Source organism: Montipora capricornis, chromosome 5 (genome assembly GCF_036669925.1).
Source record: "Montipora capricornis isolate CH-2021 chromosome 5, ASM3666992v2, whole genome shotgun sequence".
Classification (NCBI taxonomy): Eukaryota; Metazoa; Cnidaria; class Anthozoa; order Scleractinia; family Acroporidae; genus Montipora; species Montipora capricornis.
The window spans coordinates 19,115,212-19,138,888 of NC_090887.1; the positions used below are offsets into that span (position 1 = coordinate 19,115,212).

The window sequence follows — 23,677 nt, forward strand, 5'->3', positions numbered from 1 at the left end:
ATCAGTTATTGTCTTTCTTTGTCGCAAGTGCTTGTGCTGTACTGTAGGCAATTATAGTCATGCAAATAGCTTGCAAATGGCCTTGATGAGCTTAATAAAAAGCAGCACAGGGAAGTGCACCCACTTATTTAATTCGATTAACGACACTCAGAAAGAGCAAGGTAACGGCAGTGGCTTTCTGTGTTTGCCATGACATCTTAAGGAGTCGAGACTCGTTTACATTATAACAACGCTATTGTTTTGCTGTGCGATTGTTGACTACTGTTAGAAAAACACTTAAAAATTGAGGGGCTGATCTTGGTCGCTGGCCATCATCAGGTTTCAGTTATTACTGGTAGCAACCCGTTTGGTAACATCCACCGTAACTTCACGCGACGTTTCTTTACATTTTACACCGTATATTTTTCCAACCCTTAATGGACTGCGTACGCCAAAGGATAATTCGAGGTATCGGATATAGAACTCGGAAGATATACATTCTGTTCAGGAAGTAACAACGACCTGGAGTTTTCTACAGATCTGGAGTATCAAAGTCTCAGAAGCACCATTTGAAAACGGTTACCTTTTCAGTGTTGTTGAGTACCTCTGGTAAAATACTTTTGGAAGTCAGTAATTAAACTGCCAGCCTCGTTACTCCAGCGGATATCAAAGGAAGAATAAAGCTAACTCTCCCACTCTTCCCAATCTTTCCTTGTTTGAGTGATCTTTAGACGTATTTCAGTCTTAGTAAGAAATTAGTTTACTTAATGTAAACTCTAAACCGCGCAGGGAAATGTGATTTCGGGGGATGTTATCTATTGTTATTCTATCGACACTCACAACTTAAGTAGGAAAGAAACACTTCAAGGACCGAATGCGAGCAGTGATGAGTTCACTCAGTGGAAAGCAGAGATTTCAAAATGTACCATCATGTCTGTTGTATCTCGTAATTCCGAGATCTATATTGTGGAAGGTGGTAATGTTTTGTAAGTGGTATGACTGCCGCTTTGCACTTTCTGATGCGTTGACAAACAAACCGATGACAGCAGTGTCAATGAACATACAAAAATACAACAATACACAGTTACGCTGTATTGCCATAAAAGCACCAAAGTATGAAAACAACTGAATTGTTAGTGAGAGTTAAGAGGAAAATATTGCTTTAAGAATTCCTGTGACAAACATACAGTCATAAATATGTCGAACAGTGATGCATTTATAACATTTAACTTGCTCTTCGCTCTTTGAAATACGCATTTGAAGCACAACTCCTCCACAACCAAAGAATAACTGACTGCAGCTCGATGTGATCGTTTTATTTATCTTTGCCACCTCAACTTTTGCGGGGTCAGTTGTTTTTCTTAATCCCTCCACATTCTATTCTAGAGGAATAGACAAGTCGTATTTTACCTAAACGTTTTTATGGAGGTTCGTGTAAGCCTCGGTAAAGTATGTATGTGTACATCAAGTATTCATTTATCCGACAGTACGGTTAAAAGCCAAGTAATCTGTAATGACTGTTGGGCAAACGTCTGATCGAAATCAAAACAGTGTTCTAACCAAAAAGGGTTGGAGAAACGTAATATAACATTCAAGTTATGCCTTCTAATATTGTTGAAGTAATCAAAGATAAAAAACGGCTTCGCGGTCACGCCTTGGTTTCCTTCTGACAAGCTTGAGTTGTGGTTTATGGAAGAAAATTGTGTTTTCTTACCAACAGTACGTCATGTTTTATTGTCAAGAAAGCGTTTGACCAAAACAAGAAAGAAGTTGTAAACACGCATTTGAATTATAGACTATAGAGCACGTATGTTGTAGTAACATGAGCTAGAAAACGGTTGCAATCCTGTGAAGAAGCTGCCGAGAGAGATTCTTGAAGTAATCGAAGAAAATAAAACAATAATAGAGCAAGTGAATAGGCGTTCTGCTACGAATGAGAAGCGGAAAGGAAAGGTTTGTTAGTTCACTGCACAGACCTTAAGTGCTATCAAACGTTACATCGGATGAACTTCTTCGAGATTAGTAAATTTCTAATTTGAAAAGGCTTGTAGCAGGGATTTATGTAGAGAGGTGGTGTACCATGTTGCATGGAAAGTGTTGGTTGAGGTCATGTATTTATATACTGACTGGCTTTTGCGACTACTGGCTTCTATTTGATGATGGAGTCACTACGTAGCTGATATCTACTTGTTTGCTAATTATCTTTTGATGAAACCTTTATAATGATTGAAAAGTGAAGAGTTTCAAGGATACCCATGCAACCAGGGACTCGTTTCTCGAAAGTCCCGAAAACTTTTGGTGCCCAAAAGGCCATTTGTGAAACTGCCAACGTGTTTTTAAGGTAACAAAAAGAAAAATAACTGTGAAGTTTCACGACTTAAATCCTCTCCGTTCTTGAAATACAAAAGGGAATTGTGACCCCCGAAAATGGCCCGTAAAGTTTCGGGACTTTCGAGAAACAGGCCCCAGGCCCCGGTTGTTCAAAGGCCAGATAACTTTATCCGGTAGATAAGTCACTATCCATCAGTTTCAATCTCCGCAAAGATTTCAGTATTTGCCCTCGTATCTGTGAATATATATGTACACTCTAATTACATCTAGTTGAAAGTTGTGTAAGAAAATCTTTACCATTGTTCAAAGTATATTTTATAGTGTAGATAGTGACTTATCCACTGGATAAAGTTATCCTGCGGGTTCCAGAAGGTAATACTCATCTTATATCTTATCTTGATTTGAGCTCTAGGTTTATGTCATTATTTGTCTTTAATGCCGAGGATAATAACTTAAACCTAACCAAAATGAAAAATGACCGTGGCCTTCGTGGATATTTAATAACTCCTTTAATTCAAAATGAACAGATAAATCAAATATGAAGGACATGCTTGACTAAAGTGGTCAATTATCGAGATTGTGTGTGATTCTGCCTTTCCTTGTTTCCTGCCCAAAAGTACCGCAGTGTGTTTCTTCCGAGTAAAACCATGGTGATACGCCTTTTTCCGGTCGCTCTCGAGTTGTGTACTTCCACCGGTCCAAGCTCAATTTGCGTGTACGCCGGCACGTTCTTTGACACTTTAATCAACAAGCGAAAGGCCAACGTAATGTAGCTGGAGTAAACACTTGCGCAAATTTATTTTATTTTTTTCGCCTTAGCAATTGCTTCACTGCGCTTTCCGCTTCCCTCACGCGTTTTCACTTATGGGATCAAATTTGAAATAGGGCTAGCTGTATTATTCATTGATAATGTTCGATAAATATCTTACCAACGTCAGAAAGGGTGCTTAAGTTAAGTGTTCTCAAACTGAGCAAGACTCAACGAAGTTTTAATGACATTCACATTCAACGTCACTTGGCTTCGGTGTCATTTTACGACAAGGGGAAACCAAAACGAACCTTTGAGTGATTGAAAGAGTTGATTACCAGAAGAAAACTGTGCAACTGAATGCATGATACCAGTAGTGTACGTTAGAAGATGTGAAATCAGCATGGGCGGAACCTGCAGCATGGAACTTGACTTCTGGGCAAAGCAAATCGGAGACCCTTGGTGGTTCTATATACGAGGTTGGACCTGGTCCAGCTAGTGCTTCTTCGTTATTAACGCACTCAGTGGTAGTGTGCTGTTTTTAGTTAGTATATTACACGCTCGACCGGCTAAATGAACTCGGGCTTCCACTGCAGCAATAAGGCGCTTAACAACTTGCGAATGGCTGAATCCGGCGATTACCTCACCCGTCCTTCAAATGCTTTTATGGAGCAAGCTAATAACGCGAAGTTGTTGCGATTGCTTTCTTTATTCCAGTGAATTGCTCCTTGAGGTAGTTACTTCGTACCGTTAAAGATTTTGCATATTAACCGTGAAATGAAAACTGTGTGGTGACCAGTTTAAGCTTATATGGATACAATTATAGCTATCAAAGAGTAACTTGTAGTGACTGAACCCACGTGACCTTCGGATTAGATCGCCGTTGCTCTCCCGACCAACCCGAAGATCATGGGTTCAATTCTCACCACGGTGGTAGATGTTCTTCTGTCTTTGTGCGAGGCCATTTCCATGACTGTGGCCAATGTTCACATCATTTTCTGCGGATTTATCTTTTACATGACAATAGGATTTATTTTCTTTTACCCGAACCAAACGGCGGCCATATTGAAGGAATGAAGTAAAGAAACAGCGGTCATGTTGGAAGAGTGAAATATTCTCTTGGGATTGGGCTCTATTTTTATGAAATTCTTCGTTTTGTGTTAGGTTGCAAATATGGCTGCCGGTCCGCACATGAGCGAACACACTCTATATGACAATGATGATATGGAGTCATCGAAACGTCGCTCAACAACTTTGACATGGCCGATTTTTATTCTTAAATGTTTCACAAAGCCAAGTGTAAGTCGATTTCCAATCCTGATCCGAGATTTTTTTCTTTCATTCAGTGAATCCTTTTCCATGACTTGGGCTAACGCTCAGATGGCTTCCCTGAGCCTTTTAGCGTTACAAACGATGTCAAGTTTCCCTTGCAGCAATAAAATGAATTGTCTCTTTGTGGAGGAAATTGTTTGTTTCTTTGGTCTGTTGTATAGTAGTGTCCATTGATCTTGAGAGACACGATCCAAGTATATGCAACTGATTCACTCTTTTCTGAACGTACACCTGAAATATGGACAAAGCGTAATTATTAGCTTGTGCTATGTGTACCCATCACGTAAGTGGTGTTGTAAGGATTTGTCAGTTAGATTAAAGAACATGGAAATCAAAACTTGACAAGTGAAGAATTAATCGAAGTAGTGAACTTGATCTGTGGACAGTCTGCAAAATGGTGATTGATGAAAAGCGTTTAAGTCATTCTCGTTCTCTCAAAGCATTGTTCTAGCAAATAAGGAAAAAAATTGTAGAGAAACTGTATTTCGTGTCTTTTAAGTGAAGCATGGCTAAATGCAGCAAAAAAAAATAATAAATAAAAAATTAATGCAGCAAAGTTAGTCCTTGCGTCATCATGTTCCAACCAGATGTTGATTGGCTGTCGAAATTCAGGGTTCTTTTGCTCCTGTGGCTTGCAAGCGCAGCCCAATCTGGTACACAGAGTCCTTGGACTTTTTGATCAGCGGGTGAGCCCTCGGAGAGACTCTGGGATAATGGACGTCAACAATTTTTGTGATTGGTCCCGTAAGTAATATGAAGAAGTCCCACACCACAATCCCCAGAATTTGCAGGGAGATTCGAAATCTTGTGCTGTTTGGTTTTTTTTTTACCGTCTCTGTTTTCCCTAGCTTAAAGCATCAGAAACTTATATAAATCAGAAAAGTAATAAAACGACGGGGTTTGAATTATGTCTAACAGTTTCGACTGGTAAACAGCAGCCGTTTTCCCACGCTGCAAAAACTGATTACTGTTGCTGTTGCAAAAGTACTGTGGAAAAACATTACATCAGTCTCTTTGGGGAGAAATCTGTGGAAGAAGGTCTTGTCATAGCCATTCAGAATTACGGAAACATAAAAATGTAGTAGAAGAGGACATTGGTGTCGTTTCCACAAAAAAATTGCCGATCGTGTTGCTTGCACGATGGAATGCACGCTGAAACACTAAGCATCAGAAGTTTCGTATTCACTCGCTCTTACAGAAAGCAAATGAACGTTTCTCCAGTTTCTTTTATGGTTTGTAAGACTAAAGTTTTTGTTTCTCGAACACTTTCAACCCCTCCATTTTGAGTCTATCATTTATTTCCAACTGTTTGCTGTTTGCCCAATAAGACCGGAACCCCACGTGTTCTGGGAAAATGGAGTCCATTATCCCAGAGTCTCTCAGGGCGCTCACCCGCTGACCAAAAAGCCCAAGGGCTCTGGGCACGAGATTGAGCGCAAGCTTCGACGCCTTGACCGCTATATTGGATCTGGTTCTCAGGTACGCACTTTGTGTAACAGATGATTAAGAGTGCGGGCTCATGTTATTCGTTCCTCGGAGCTATTCGTCGCGGCACGAGAAAACTAGATTAATTCTTTTGCCGTAAAGAAACAAGATCATCGTAATGCTGGTGAAGAGGATGTTGAAGAGAACAACGTAGCAAGCAAAGATTAAAAAGATGTTTCATTGAAGAAAGACCGTGTTTTTCAGAGTGCATGTCAGTGGCAATACGCATGGCTTGCCAATGATGCCGACAAAAATATCATGACCTGTAAGATCTGTCTCGAGGCAAACAAATAAAATGCGTTTACAATATTGTTGAGGGGCCACCATTGCAAGAGTTCCGGTTTGAACGTACCTTGATGAAATGGACAGAGAAATCTCGAAGGATGTTTTCTTCCCTATTCATGTAGCGCAAGCAACTTTGTCCCACTTAAGCTCCTGCAGAGCCCCCCAGAATTTTTCAGGAAAGGGAGCCCTGGAACTCCTTAAAACAAAATCCTGGTGAGAACACTGCTTGTGACCTTGTTTACTTGGTAAAGTATTTGAACTTAAAAAAGCAGTTGAGGCAGTTTGGCTGCTTGGACGAGTAACGAAAGAAAACTCGGGTTTCTGCAATAAGGAGTATTCCATTGTGCCTAAGACTGGGCAAGAGGCTTGTTACAAGAGAGCAGATGGAAAAAACATTTTGCGTCTGTAACAAATTTGCATTTGATGGACACATTGAACACTTCCCTCTGTGAGCGATAACTCAGAGAGAAGGAAAAAACAGCTGAAAACATCCAAATCCCGCTAGTCAAAAGCGGGATGTAATTCACGTGCATTTTACCACATTGTTTGTATATTGTTCGTTTGTATGAATGTATGATTCTGTCAAATATACTTCCCGAATTGTTTGTTCATAGTAATGGCCAAGTTAGTTGACCGGGTCAAAATCGTGATCTTCCAAGAGCCCTGTTTCCGATACTTTTGCGTGAAAGTTTGAATTATCGATAGATAGGTTGTATGCTTCTGTTGTCACTTATTTGATCAAAAGTTTACTCAGGTTGGGGTCTCGGTCGAGGCAGATCGTAATAACAGTTGATGGGATGTAGTGTAATTGCTATGCCCCAATGTTAAATTTGATGTTAAAAAGTTTGGGGGACCAGTAAATGTGAGCCCGCGATCTCGGCTAGTGGCTTTTTGTACTCGGCCGCCATGTTAGTTTGAGATTAGTCGATTATCTGAATTTTCCAGGCGAATGCCTTTCATGCATCGGTCACAACAGGGAATATTTTCTGTTTTCTTCTGTATAACAATGATGATGCTTCGACAGGTTTTCCCCGGAAGAATACAAGGGTATTTTGGAAGGGTTATGATACTGTTTTCACTCAATTAAAAATAGGTACTCCTGAAGAGAGAATTTGAAAGCTTAATTGACTTGATTCATGGTACGATGAAGGCTTGATATCATGAAAGGGTAGAAATGGTCCAACCATGGATACAAGGGTTCATCGTAGGGCAGCACGTGAGGGGGTCCTAAATTGTTACGAAAGATCTGCCAGTGTCACCGAAATGTTGGAACAACTTGGTTGGGGAACTTTAGAACTACGCAGAAAGAAGGCAAGACTATAAATGCTGTATAAAATGCACTGTAACTTAGTTGCGATAGACCAACAGAAATATCTGGAGCCAGCTGGCCGATTCAGCAGGCATATGCACAGACTCTTATAAAGTCCCGGTGCCCAAAACAAACTCAGTATCATTGTTATTCTTTTTCCCTACTACCATTAGGGACTGGAACAGCTTACCTCTGAAAGTCGTTGAGGCTCAATCCATAAACTCCCTCCGTGCCCAGCTGGACAAGTTTTGATTATTGTTTATATTTATAAATAATTAGTAATAAGTATCATAAGTAAGGCCGCTGACCTCTTGCCAAGAATCATCATATAGATGGAGGGTACGTATTTGAAAAATAAAGGCTTTAGCCTTACAAACAAAGGATGATTTAAATGATTTCAAACCCCACTTTAAAGCGCATTTTTTTACCAAAGCATTTCTAACACCTCAGTCGGACCGATCTTGGCTTGCTATGTTCTTTTGTTATTACAATTGTATTTCAATGCATGTATCATACTTGTCCTCATATTTGGATTATATTTAGTATTTCCTAACCTCATTTATGACTGTTAATGTATTATATTATCTCTTTTTATTCTAGATTTATTCATACAGTAATGTGCATTTGATCAAACTATTTGTTAACCTGCGCAATAGAAGTAAAAAAGGAAAGTAAATATTAAAAGTTACTGATGGAAGAGAATAGGCCATTTCCGAGATTGTCTGCCTCCTCTTCAAAGCGTGTCTAAATGCGATGTTTTTCTAATGGTAATTAGTTCTTTACATATGAATGAAAACAAATTCAGACATAAACTCTCTTTTTTAAGAGGAGGCAGACACGAACTCGGAAATGGCCAATTCTGTTCGGTCTTTGCTTCGTTGGTAATTGACTTCTTTGCTTTTAGCAGATATGCCTGGACCATGAAATCATCAAAACCTGAAGGATGTTTTATCAACCAACAATGATTCTAGATCCTTTCAATCTCAAGACGTGTGTACGACGTTGTCCTTGTCCTTTTCATGTTGCTTCTTCCTCAGAACGAGTTATCAGGTATAGTTAATTGTTATCCGATTTTCTGCTGGCTTTTACTTGCTTTAAAAGGCGGCCATGTTGGGTGGAGTCCCAAAGAAGAGAAATGCCGATCTTGCAGGAAGACCTTAGACAGCAATGACCAGAACCAGGTTGCTGACCAGCGGTTTTCGTTAAAACAATGGTTTGCTGGGGGTGCTCAGCCCCGCGGGCTCAGAAAACCTGGTTGTGGTCATCAGTATTTAAGGGTTTTCGATTTTGCACAATCTGTGTCGTCCAGGGGCTGAAACACGTCGGCCGTGACGTCACGTACGGAGGGCGCTGGTCGTAATGACGCTTTCTCTTGGGTGAAGTCGAACATTGAATGGGATGTTTCGTAAAAAGGCCACTTTTAACGGGATATAGTTGTTACGAACAAAGGGATCCAAGATCCAAGTAGCTGGCAAAGGGAAAGTAAATCTATTTGAGTCTGGTATTTGGTTGATGGGAGGAATTCGCGAATTACTGCAAACTGAAGTCTTCTTCTTTGGAGCATTGTGTTGTAACACGAGTAGTTTATTTATTGGGACACGGTGAAGTGTTTTTGAGTCAAAGTGTTTTCAACTCAGTAAATTGGGTAGAACTATTAAACCTCGAACTATGCGAACAAATGGATTCTTTTTCAAACGCAGTTGTGTCTCGTAAATCGCGTTTCTGATCCTTTCGTTTCATTAGCGGAGAAGATTGAACGTTGCCTTTCAAATAAGATCGTTCTTCTTGACACAGCACCTTTCCTGTCACTCTCTCGGTTCTTATAAAATTGCCAGCGTTTTCTTTCTTTCTTTCTCATTGCCTTAACTCGGGGATTTCGCAAGCGTTTTCTTCGTGAATTACTGATACACGCAACGAACGTAAAGGCTTTGCATAGTAGTTCGTATTTAGGGTACAGATCCTCTTTCCAGTTACCAACAGATGATGAGGTTATTGAAGCCTGTCATCATAAAAAAATGACGATGATCCAAATACCATGGGGCCCCTTGCAGGTAACGTGAACTGATTTTTTTTCTAGTCATAAATTTGGTGTCTTTTTCGGTTGCCTCTTTGTATTTTTTATGTGTTTATTGTGCTTGATATTTTCCGTCCCATCGCAAAGATTGGTATGATTTGCCTGATGGAAGTATCTTTATTTCGTTTTAGACTGATGGTCCAATTAAACAAGTGCTTAACTGCCGGGTTTATGAGGGGCAGGATGTCGGGGGCAGTGCTCTCGGATGTCAAAGGGATGTCCCTTGCCTGTTCCGGTTAGCGACCATGTACATGGTCGAAATCAAGAGCCTAGGAAATAAAGAAAAACGTGGGATAAGACTCCTTCCAGAAGAAAAGCAGGGTTGAATTTGCGAGATCATGGCCATTGTAAGTGGAGGTAAGGGCATGGTATTGAATTTTTGTAACGCCTCTTAGCGAGAGAATGGGTACATTAATGAGTAAAGAAGAGACCTTTCTTTTTTTCTTTCTTTGCTACATAAATTAAGTTATAAGATTTTTACTGGATGGGAGCTTAACATCCAAACTAGTGTTTGCATGCATCTTGAAACTGAATTACCCCGGAATAGTGCTCTTCGGACACGCCTTAAAAGCTAAGGTTTCTTGATGAGAGAGGACATGATGGTGTTGATGACAAAAGTCGTGATGATGATGATGATGATGATTATTATTATTTACTTTTCCACACGGCTTACATATGCTGGGTTGGGCCTATAAGCAAGTTGCTACCCGCAACCTAAGGCCCTAGGATTCATATCTAACAAGTTTCTGATTATTTTGGTTTTGGTTTTAAGACACTTGATTGAAACTCGCTCTATTATTATTACAATAATAATAATAATAATAATAATAATAATAATAATAATAATAATAATAATAATAATAATAATAAGTAGAGAATGAGAGATGTAAAATATTATGGGATTTTACGATACAGGCTGATCACGTGATAGAGGCAAAAAGACCGGACATGATTGTTGTTGAAAAGAGAAATAAATGTTGCAAAATAATAGATTTTGCAATACCATATGATAGCCGTATTGAGGAGAAAGAAGTCGAGAAGGTAGTGAAATACCAGGATCTAGCAAGAGAATTGAAGAAGTTATGGAAAATGAAAACAATGGTAATTCCTATTGTAATCGGAACATTTGGAACAGTTCCAAAAGATCTAAAAAAGAGACTAGAGAATATTGGTATACAGACAAAGATAGACGAGCTTCAGAAAAGTGTTATTCTGAACACGGCAAGGATTCTTAGGAAGGTCCTAGAAGTTTGAGGAGACTTGTTGTCACCAAGCTTCCTGGAGTACGGAAGTTCCATTGGAAGTCCAATGTGCGAAAACAAGATAATAATAATAATAATAATAATCATAGTAATAATAATAATAATCATAATAATAATCATAATCATAATAATCATTATAATCATTATAATAATCATAATAATCATAATCATAATAATCATCATAATAATAATAATAATAATCATAAGAAACTGTAGCAAACACTGCTAAAGAGTGCTCAATGCACGTTTGTTTAGAGCGGTGTATAGAATTAAATGACCAAATGGAAATACACAAGATTCCCTGCGACTCTGAGTTTCGTGCGTATGCACTCATCAAGCAGATTTAATGAAGAACAGACTTATTAGCTAGCTATATATACATATTTACGATGAGTAGAACAATGGGGTCCTGATTACAATGGGTGAGAAGGGCGGAACTGGGGGGTATGGTGTAAGACTGGCTGAGCTAAAACAAGCGCAATACAATAGCTATTGTGTAGGATAAGCCTTAATTGTTCTTGAGATAAAACTTGTTTTCATGTCGGCATTTGGATACAAGCTCGGATCGTTTGTTCAGTAGATTGTTGTTGCTGCGTTTAAGAAGAATTCAACAAAGCTAAGACTACCTATGACGGCGCCCTCAAATCCAGTGGATACACAGCAGGCCTTTCCTACAACAAACACAGACAAAATGATCGACCAAGTAGAAACCGCAAGCGTAACATTATCTGGTATAATCCCCCTTTTAACAGCAGCGTGAAGACTAACATCGGCAAAACCTTCCTTAAGCTCGTATCTAAACACTTCCCTCAACAACACAAGTATCACACCCTTTTCAACATAAACAACATCAAAGTAAGTTACAGCTGTATGGAGAATATGGGGCCATAATAAACAAACACAACAAGAAGATCTTATCAAATAACAACATCAACGACACTAGCGACAAACTATGTAACTGCAGATCCCAACAAAATTGCCCTCTCGACAATAAATGCTTAACCACTAGCCTGATCTATAATGCACAAATAACTTCTACGACAGCCAATCAAACCACTACCAAGAACTACATCGGATTGACTGAAGGAACTTTTAAACAAAGATACACTCAACACAAGTCAACATTCACCCACAGGAAACTTTCTAATAGCACTGAATTATCAAAATACATCTGGCAACTCAAAGACAGCAACACCAGCTTTACAACTACATGGTCTATCATTGCAAGAGCCCGCCCCTATCACAATTCAAGCAAAAGATGTGATTTATGCTTAGCAGAAAAACTTCATATAATTAAACGCAGCAACAACAATATACTGAACAAACGATCCGAGCTTGTATCCAAATGCCGACATGAAAACAAGTTTTATCTCAAGAACAATTAAGGCTTATCCTACACAATAGCTATTGTATTGCGCTTGTTTTAGCTCAGCCAGTCTTACACCATACCCCCAGTTCCGCCCTTCTCACCCATTGTAATTAGGACCCCATTGTTCTACTCATCGTAAATATGTATATATAGCTAGCTAATAAGTCTGTTCTTCATTAAATTTGCCAAATGAGTGCATACGCACGAAACTCAGAGTCGCAGGGAATCTTGTGTATTTTCATTTAGTCATTTAATTATAATAATAATAATAATAATAATAATAATAATTAATAATAATTAATAATTTTAATAATTTTAATAATTTATTATTATTTTCATAATTTATAATAATTAATAATTTATATAATAAATTATATAATAATTTAATAATAATAATAATAATAATAATAATAATTATTATTATTATTATTATTATTATTATTGATAATAATGATGATGAAATAGTAGTGATAGAAAACAAAAATACCGCAAGGACCAGCGTCACAAAACAGAAGCATCGGATCAGGGTGAAGGACCTTATCAGCAATATAAGTAGGATGAAAAGCTAACAAGAGCAAGGCTGGTATAATGGTGAAGGGATATGTTGGAAAAAGCCAATATTTCAAAAGGCGCTGCCTTTCTTCGTCAGGGTTTACAAGCGAATGACTACGTTTAACAAAGACGACAGGAAATCATAACCACACAAATAACTCGTCTGAAGTCTAAGGTCAAAATCGCCGTATGACTAACGATATCTTGGTCCCTGGCCGTGTAGCCACATTTAGCAACATTATCAGCTCGCTTATTGGCTTACTTAGTTGAGACAAATATAACTGTTAGTCGCGTGCCATTCGTCTATCGGGTGCAGTTGCACCAATGGCTTCACAGTATGTAATGTTACTATTGAAATTCCACAGAATAGAAAATAATGCGATCATTTTGTATTAAAATCACGGTGGCGCCATATGTATTGGTGATTTTTGGAAGGATTTCTCTTGTGTGGATTCCGGTGTCTCCTTGATGCATGTTGGTTCTAATGCTTCGATTAAGTTATTATTTCGGTGTTTTCAGCGAAGAGTTAGCAGTGAATAAGATGCGCAAGGGACAGAAGAATCTCACGCATCCGTCTTAATTTCCTCTCCGGAATAGAACTCGATAAAAGTAAAAACTTTCAGCCAACAATGTCGATGATCAAGCAAATATCTGTTTTAGGTAGTAACATATATGTTGTATATGCCTTCTGGGAGTCTTCTTTGAGTGAGGACGATGAGTGGTCCAGTGCACGTTAAGGAGGTCCCATTGTCGCTTTGTTTTTTAGCCAACTGGTTGCGTTCTGACACTAAGAATTTTTAATAATGTTCTGTTTCGTTTGTTATCTCTTTTAAGTTAATAGAGTTCTTATGAACTAGCTTGATAGCTAAGTGCTCTTCCAATATAAAAAATGCATTTACATCTTACTTCTCCTATGGCTCAGTGGTAAAGCATGCGATCTATTAAAGTGCCATGATAGCTTCTACTCCCGTCAGGAGCATTCGGATTTTTGTGAGTGTGCTAAAACAAACATTTGAGTAAGTCTGGCGTCAAGTTATTTCTTGCTTTTGTCTTATCGTTGGCCTTGACGGTTTGCTTTCTCTGAAAAGAAAATACCGGAACTAACTTAGACAGCATAACCAATACCGCTTAGTCTTTTTTTTTTTTTTAATGTCAACTCTAAATGGTTTTCGCTGCCAAAGGATAAGGTTCGAATCAAAGTACTTGGTTTCGTTGACCAAGGTATTCATTTTATTTCTCGTTTTCACTGGATCAATTTATTCAAAAATGAAGTATACTTGATGTTTCATACTGAGTTGCGATTAGCTTTGAACGGAAATCTCGTCACACTTCAGCTATACTGCAACATGGTGCGGCTCTTCCGTCAATCGTGATGTTGGGCGTTTTTATTTCACTAATAACTGAAGACTTCACCTCGTTCTTTCTTTAACTTAAGAACATCCTGCTTCCAGCTCGATTTTGAGCGCTATCCCGCCAAAATTATTTTAGACCGATCGTATTGCAATGGTTTTTTAGATGGCAGAAATAAGCCTCGTCCCAAAATTGCGTGGACTGCTACTAAAAAAATAAGCTATTTGTCAAGTGAATGGATTGTCGGTTCGAAGACAAATCAGGAAAAAAGGGGATTAAGTGTAATGTAAATAACATCTGCAAGCTGTTAGAACCCTAATAGCAATCAATAGACTTGAGTTATGGACAAACCAAAAGTATTCAGTTAAACAGATTGCGGCGGCAAATAAGATGGAATACGTGATAGCGTGTTAAGTAACTGTTTACTTTGTTTATAATACCGTAAAAGACTGCCTTGATGTCATGCTTATATTTTATTGCCGGTGTGTCTTAAGGCGAGATCACGCACAATCTCGAATCTGCGGGTGCGTTTATGGTAAACGAACACATGGAGAACTGCTACCCAGTTCTATTAGGGCAAAATAAATTCATAAGATTCTTTTATTTCTTCAAGACTATGATATCATGATCCTTTCTTTTTACGTGGAGATGGAGACACCAAGCTACTGAGTGTTTGGCTTGTCAGTTGCTCTGTTCCATGTTTGCCTGGCGGTTGAACACTCAATACAATTTTTGGTGGAAAGATTCGAAGGTTTCTCTCCTTTTCTCTCTGTTATCGAAGCCGTCCACCCAATGTGGGTGGTAGAACAGCCAGAGATTTTATGTATTGAAAACCGGGTCAAGCCTGCGGTGCAGTTAAGTCGCAGAGCGACTTTACAACACCTTTATCTTTATGGACGAAAACAGAACCATTACCGTCCTTCAGGTCTCGACAGTCCATTTGAAAATAGTGCCTTGCCTATGTTCACTGAGTCCCACTCGGTTGATATGAAGTGTTTTTAGTCATTCAGGTTTCACTGAATTAGATGCAAAACGGCTCGGTTAACTCTTCCAACGTGCACTTGCATCGGGACAGTCTAACCACTTTTCCCCTGGGGTCGATAATATGAAATATCGAGTTCATCTCAAAATGTAGTGTACGAAATGAAATCGAGAGGGTTAAAAACTGTTGTGTCTTTTCTGGTCACTGGAACTGAATCCAGTACGTTGGGCACATATTGAGCTTTTCAGTGATTCTGACTTCTCTTTGGCGGGTCGAAGAACGCTAAACTTTATTGCTCATTCTTGTTACTCCTGCTTTAAGGTTCTGTCGCATTCTCCAAGGAATTCACGAACAAAAATAAATGGATCTATCAAAGCAGAGCGGCAGATAGAGGGATTATAACTGAAAGGTCAGTAAGTTATTTATTTTGGCCTTAAGTGTAGTCACTGCTATTTGTCTGTAGCTGATTTGACGCCTTGCAATATGCCCTTTCAACAAGAAATAAATGGAGAACGTTTCTACTTCATTTGTAACGTTGTCATTCAATTTGCTTTTAATTTTTTTTACCGTGCTCGTTATCCAGCTGTTGCTTCTGACGGGTGGGCTTGTGTTTAATTATGCTCCTCAGACGCAAGATTAAATGCAAGAAACCATCTTAAGAATTAAGGCGATAAGGGTTTTATTTGGATGTAACTCTTTATAATTTGATCCAAAGGATAAAGCACATTTGGTACAGGGCATTAGAAAATTCAAATATCGTGTTGTCTGTTGAACTTTCATTCTGGATTTTTAAGTATGGGTGCCGCAGATCAGATTTGACACCTAATATTTGCATAAACGTTTACAAGCTCGCAAAAAATGGGGGACATACACTCGCTTTAAATTAAGCTATCAACTCTTGGGCGGGTTTAGCTTTAATACCTCAACCAAAAGAAACAGACGAAAATATGACCGATCAGATCAACTGAACCAGACTTGATATTTCCGTTTCGACCAAATAAAGACTGTGAGATACCTCGAGAACAAAGCAAACCTGATTATAGATCGGTTTTTTTTGTCTTGCCGATGAGGAATAACATACTTGTGTGGATGGAAAGTGCTCCAAGTCTGGGTCACTGCTTTGACAAAAAAGGAAAATCTTAACCCTAGGAATGCTGTCCTTTTTGTTAAGTCTCGCATTTACATTTACATTTACATTTACAAGCATTCGTTCTCGTCAAGCCTTTTATGCTCGAATCTCCGTTGAAAGTAAGTGTTAATTAGGCACTGACAATCTATTTTTGACTTTAAACACCTCTCCAGGTATTAATAGTATCAAAAATAATAGTTTTTCGCGTTTTAGGCAATGATCACGCAGATAGTTTTAGGATGTATTGCTAAGCTGGCACCCATTCAAATGACCTCACTAAGACGTATTATATTTGGGCGTGGAAAATAAGCCCCTTATAAGATCCTCAATATCGTTATTTAAACCTATCAGTCACGAGCCAGGAATAACTTGAACCTCTTCAGTCGCAATCTGTTGACCTTTTCGCTGCTACAGCAGTGATTAAGTAAAAAATTTACGTCAATAGTTAATTGACTTTACTACCTTGAGTCGGCTTGCTGTCACGCAAAGCTCAAGTGACGACAAAGCCATTTCAAGGAGTCGTCCAAATTTTGGATTGTTTTCTTAGTAGTAGTAGTAGTAGTAGTAGTAGTAGTAGTAGTAGTAGTAGTGGTGGTGGTGGTGGTGGTGGTGGTGGTGGTAGTGGTAGTGGTAGTGGTAGTGGTAGTGGTAGTGGTAGTGGTAGTGGTAGTGGTAGTGGTAGTGGTAGTGGTAGTGGTAGTGGTAGTGGTAGTGGTAGTGGTAGTGGTAGTGGTAGTGGTAGTGGTAGTAGTTGTAGTTGTAGTTGTAGTTGTAGTAGTAATAGTAGTTGTAGTAGCAATAGTAGTTTTAGCAGCAGCAGCAGCAGTAGTGGTACTTAGTAGTAGTAGTACCACTATTACTACCACCACCACCACCACCACCACCACCACCACCACCACTTCTTTTATGGTGGTGGTGTGAAGTACCGCCGAAAAAGTATCTTTCAACACTATTAGAAGCAGGTTAAACGGCTTGACTGTATCAGTCTTTTTTAAGGCTTTTGTTTGCAACTGCCAGCACAGATCTCATTATTCAAATTCTTACTAACGTATTCGATTATTTAGAGGTGGGAGATCTGAAGGTGGTAACTGAAGCTTTAAAACCTGTGTGTGCCACGAACTCTCGTGGTCAACAGAAATTATTTTTTTTTCTGTAAGAGTCGTAACTGATTTTAAACACTACTGAAATGACTGTTTCGAAGTATGTAAGCAAAGAAAGACTTTTGCTCTGCCTTATCAAGTTACCATGTTGCTGCTTTTGCCACGTGTCTCTTCGCTCTTTACTTTTAGCAGCTTGTAGAAACTCAGCTTAAGAAATTTTCGCCGCGGCTTGTAGTAGAAGAAACTACTTATTCCGAATTTAATTGTAAATATCAGACTGGAGAAAGGAACAATAACATGACACTCTGCAACGAAACATCAAAAGAAGAGAGACGCGTTTCGGTGGCTTCCATCTCCTCCGATTCCAAGACCAAAGTTTCGATTCGGCGGCTTCTGCATCCATCTTACCGGCATTGGAAGCAAACATCTCCCATTCTTTTTTTAAAACTGAAAAGAGTTGTCAGCTTCTTCTGAGTTTAAGCGTGACTGATAAATTTGTTTAGGTCTGTGCTGTGTATGAAATCGTATTTATTTAATGCTAGTTTAACAAGTGCACCATTAATTGAAGCAATAAAACGAGCGATACGATGTGAGGGGTTTTCAAAAGTGTTTCCTAGAGAAAACGACTACTATTGCAACTATTGCAACCAACACAAAATCAAAAAGTAGTGCGTTGCTGTCGGTGAATAAGAGTCGAATGGCCATTACATTTTACGCACACAGCTTTATGAGGCAACAACTACCAGCAGCTCAGTTATCAGCAATAAGAGTAACTCATCAACCTATTCTACTAACAAAGAGTAAGATTGTCAGGGTTATAAATGTTTAAAGTATTTTCGCTAAAAACGGGCAGTCACATCTCGTACTCTTTCTTGTCCTCGTCCGAGAATCTAAAGGTCCTTATTATTTACGCTGCTGCCCCATTTGATAGCCAAAAAAAAAAAACCGCACACACACACACACAAAGCATGCGCAGTTGTTTTAAATTGACGAATCATATGCATGGCTTGACGTCCAACGAAGAAACAATTGAAAAGCGAGCCTTTTTGGTATCTTGGTCTCCAACTACATGTGGGAGTTGGGTAATTTAAGCCAAAAATCTTTGATCTAATCAAACCCTACAAGTGTGTCAATAAGGAGGCATGCCCCCAACAAGTGTCTGTCTCTTTTACTGGTGTTGTTTGTAGATATCTATATTCCCTGATCGTTGCCAGTGCAGGTTTCTAGGTTCCTCGAGAAAATGCTGGCGTTAAGGTAAATCTCAGGAACAAAAGCTTAATTGCGTTTACTAATGTTTGTTTGGATTCTCGAACCAAGCTCTTCAGCTATCGGAGATTTCAACTCATTACTACAAGTTTCACACACTTAACATGAACGGTACTGCACACTTTTATTCTTCTCCATAAGATCACTCTTCTTGTAACTTTCGTGCGAAGAAAGAATGAAACATTAAAAGTCATTTACGTTAAGCAGAACTGAACACTTTCTTGCAATTTCTAACTTGAATTGAGTATTGTTTGTTCTGGGCTGCACACGTTTGTACCTCATTGTTTGAACTTCATCATTCATCGTTTGTACTGTCAATGCCAAACAGAGTGGCTGTTATCACTTCCTTGCAACGAGAAAACATTACAAAGTTGCCTCCGCTTTTGTTCTGGATTTGAGTAACCAGTTATCAGAGGTGAATAACGCGTTCCATTTAGGTTTTGTCGTTTTTGTACGAGGGGACTCTCGTTTGGGCTGGTGTCCTCTGGTCGAATTCACGTAGAAAACGACTGAGTTCAAATAATTTTTTTTCAGTCCGTGACAAGCAGAGGTGTATAGGAGAGAACAGAAGGGCTCAATATGTAGTAAGCAGGAAAAAAAGACAAGCTTATTAAAGAATAGGAATTGAGAACGCTATAAAAGTAGTAAATGAACGTGATTTTATTTCATAAGAACGATTTTCAACAAAAGCGACATGAAATCGAATACTGTGATTTCTGATTATTGACATTTTTTTAAAATCTTGACTGACCCAGCTTGACGACTTCATATAAAATGAAACTTTAAACGTTTGCCAAGACAGTTGTAAACTTTGAAACGACAGGTAAAAAGAAAACTTAATCACTTAAAAATCTTGCGTTAGAAACCGCCAAATATACTGGAAGCCTAAAGAGTTTGGCGTCGCATTTCTGCAAAAGAGATAATGTAACTGTCATTGGAATAAACTTCATTACCTGATTTCTTAACAAAGCTTAGCCGGTTGAAGAACGACCTTCTTCAAACATCTTAGCGTAACTTAAAAGGGCTATATCATTTACAGACACGTTTTGTCTTTTGAGTCGAGTTATAGCTCCAAGTTGAATTGCTAAGACTTGCCTTTTGCCACCTGCAATTAAACCAATAAATGGTACAAGCTGTAGCCAATCATAGTGTTAGCTCATTGTCTCTCCCGTTCTCTGTTCATGACGGATCTCGCTATTTTTTGAAACAAATGAAACGTGTAACCTGCATGTACCCCGCTCAATCACGGCCTCGGCTCAACGCTCCTTAACACATTTTACCAAATCTTGAAAATGAACTTAACAATAGGAACAGACGTACTCTTCCACAGCTTTCAATTTAATCTGTATGCTTAATTTAATAGTGATTCTTCATCTGTAAGTTTGAAACCGCTTTTTAGCGGAGATTAATGCTACGGAGCCTTTATTTGAAAGGCCCCTGTAATCCAGTTAATCCTCTTATGAATTCAGTTAGTGGTCCTATAAGATTGTTTCTTTCGCTGCCTTTCTCCTTTGCTTCCAAAGCGGCTGTCGAGCGCACTTCAATAATCCGAGATTACTACTAGTTATAAAAGGATTCATTTTGAACTGAGGCAGTTCACTCCTTCAGGGACCTGCTGGGTGGATTCAAAGCGGGCGTATGACTGTTATTGGGCTGAGCCCAGACTATGCTCAACCCAGCAACTTTTATAAAATGTCCATGACTAGAAGTCCCAGATTCACACCGACTACATTTTCTTTAGATGAAGATGTCTAGGTGCAAAATCGTTCAGTAAAAAAGCTAAAATTATGTAAATAACATTAACAAACTGGAGGGACTTGCATATAGACACCGAGAACTTGAAATCTGTGTGAAGGAGGCATGAAAGCCGGATAAATGGAAACTCCAAAATTGTTTAATTCCTTATTTAATGATCCTTGGATGAAAGAATATTTGGTACGTTAGGGGGTTGCTTCTCAGGACAAAATTCTTTTTTGCCGTTCTTTTGTTGTGCTGTAGTGTATTCTTACGGACGACCGAAACCATGCAAACTCGAACGTATCAGGGGAAAAATCTTACATCACTTGGACTGTATTGCGGGGAATGGATTTAGGATATTGAATTGGAAGAGATTACACTCGTTTTATTTTTTTGACGATGCGGTGTTATGGTCGAGCGTTGTGAAAGACCTTATAAAGGGCAGCAGCCAATGATCGAAGTAACCCGAAATTGTAGGTTTGAACTTTTGTTGCTGAGAAAAGCCGCAGTTCAGAAAGGTTGGGCTTTTTTTAGAGTACTTTTTAATGCAGCAGCCATTCTATTGTCTGTCCGATTTGTCACTGTTAAGCCTTTTGAATACCAGTGTCTTGTAAAATTCAACTGAAGACACAAAACAATGCTGACTGCGTAAACTACACACCCAGGCTATTGTAAAGGCTTGTTAAGATTCTCGGCACGATTAATGGTAACAATTGCATTTAACTACTATTAAGTACTTGGCAACTGAGCAGAACACACAAAATTGCTGCACAATTAATTTCGTCTTAGTCTTAGTCTTAGGTTCATTACAACACGAAAACATTTACAGAGAAATGGGTAAATGAAGACATCAATAATTAGAATTTCTCATGTAACTGGATTGCTCTCCAGGCGAAATGTGTCATTTCATAGAATTTGCCACAAGGAAAAATAAACTTTAATTTTCGAAATGTGAAACGTTTATTTGTTCAGGGGTCGTGGTCTTTTTCAACAGTTATAGAAACACAAAGCTTAAATAATTCTTTTGTAAAGTTGTACTCCAACGTTTCCCAAAAGTTTGATCACCTTTCCAAGGCAAGAACAGGGGGGCAGGAGCTGTCAAAAAAAGTTTTATAGAACAACTCCACTTGATCCTAGCGGCCCTCATCCCTGTCAGTTTGCGGCACTGCTTGAAATGAAGACAAATTTTTGAAAATGCGGCAGGTTTCTACGACAACAAATCTGCTCGGTTTTGCTTTTCAAACACGATATCAAAAGTTGATTTTCAATATGAACGGTTGTTCTTGATCAAACATAAGAAGTGTCATCTCTGTATTAAGCGGTAGATCTTTGCTAATATCTGATAACAGCGTGTGACCGGCAAGTTTCTTTTATAAAAAAGTTTTTATTGTAATGAAAAAAAAAATTAAATCGGTGAAATACTCGCAAACTCTCAATTTTCCTGTCGGAAAGATAATTAAATATTAAATTTATGCCCTGTACTCGTCCATGGTATTATTATGGTTTTGTTCTAGTGTAGATTGAAAACATAAACCATGTAAATATTCTTGTGATCATTCTTGTTTTAATAAGCACAATCGGTGTGATGTTTAAATAAAATGGTTAACTCACAATAGCTAGAACTGCATGACGTGAACTTTCTTTGAATTAAAAAATTATGGTCTCCAGACATCGAATTACAAGTTGTGCGCCAGGACACTGATGCACACATTTCTAAGCTTATAACTATGTCCTTGTTTATTCTCCATTTTACTTTACTGCTTACGCATTTCGTTCCGCAAAAGTCATTATAAGGTCGTTAACTTCACGGCCTTTAAACTATTACACTAATAATAAGAGTCTCCTCAACATGGTATAAGCAGAAACTCTTTTGCTTTAGTTCGTGCGCATACTCGGAACTCCCCCCATGAATTCTAAGTGTTTTATCTAAGTATTTTTTTTTTAAATTTTATATAAGCAAGTCATCGCTGTCTGGGTAAAGTACCGTTTAGGGTGCTAAAATCGAAATGAACGCTTGTGGATTGAGTTGTTACATTTTCAGGCGACAATAATTTATCCGAAAACTGACAAAAATTGGAACCGTCTTTTCAATGCACTGAAGTAACTTTTACTTTTGAATATTTTCCTTGAAATAGTTTTCTATAAATCGGAGTAACTATTCGTTATTCAGTTTTGTTAGATTTGGCGCCCAATGGGCGAAATGAGTTTTGGCCACGCCTGACAAAACGAGATTTTGGTACCTATAAGAGTTACTGGCGACATTTTCCCATTCGAAACCTCATTTTTAATGCGGGCCCCTTCTCTCCCCGAGGAAGTGACTTGTTCCTTTCTGAATACAGACAAGTTTTTAATTGGAGCCTAAATTGGAGTACAAAGGAAGATGATTTTTAAAATTGTTGAGGTAAAGTTTAAAAATCTATCGCACACTTCTTTCAACGTTACCTCGAACCGTTTTGTTTCAGTCTAATCTCTTTTGCCATGCACATATCTCTTTCTTTGCATTCTTCATTGGCAAGTGCTTTAGGTTTTATGTAATCTTGGGTATCAGAAATTTCCCAAAATTGCGTTTAATTGCCCATTTGTCTCGTTGAAATGGTTTCGAAATCTCAATGTTTTGTACGAGGTTTACAATTTGATTTCAGACATTTAAGTAGTCGTGTCTATAATAAGTGATGTACGAGAGTGCGGTCTATTAATGCATGGAGTATTCTTCTATTTCTACGAGCCAATTTTGAGTGTGCGTGGCTCTGTCGGGGAAAAAACCCACACAATACACATAAAAAGCAGTCAGGTTCTTGAGAAAATTGTTTATGGATAAACTGCCCTTTAATACCAAGAGCGAAAAGAAATTTAGCTACCGAACCCGAAATGTGACTTCCAAATCTTTCACCGCAAAGGTTTTTGACTAGCATTCCTGCTAGTATCGTATTTTTCACAGATACTCGTATTTTTTCACAGATCCTTTGACATCACAATCTTCAATTCCAATGCGCATGATCAGACAGGGTTCTATGGGAATACCTTTAATACGCGGCTCTGTAACAACCTCCCGCCGATTGTGGTTTTATTTGGGAAAAAATAACCTTTAGAAATGAGTAATTTGGAGAATTCTCCCTTCCTTTCTCTAGCGGTTTTATTTATTGTGTGACGCTGGAGAGGCGTTTCCGCGCGGCACTTCTTCAGTAGCGCATACAGCTCGTCTCTTATCACCTCTGGTCGTTTGTTTGTTTGTTCGAATTGGTTAAAAGGATACTCGGGTTACAAAGATGATCATGTGGCTTTCTTGGTCTTCCGCTATTACCACTCAGTTGAGTACACAAACCCTGACTTGTTAAAAGCTTTGAGTTAACGTAACTCAAAAACCCAGACTGAGGGGCTCCCGATTAT

General features: G+C 38.7%; 1 protein-coding gene across 1 annotated transcript in view; it reads left to right on the plus strand.

Annotated features, from left to right (window-relative positions):
• The window catches only part of LOC138049805 (doublesex and mab-3 related transcription factor 3, truncated-like), a 199,411-nt gene that overhangs the window by 36,717 nt on the left and 139,017 nt on the right, over positions 1–23,677 (plus strand). The window contains exon 3 of the mRNA XM_068896246.1: positions 8,377–8,519. The gene's annotated coding sequence lies outside the window, so the exon portion shown is untranslated. The remainder of the gene's footprint in view (positions 1–8,376; positions 8,520–23,677) is intronic.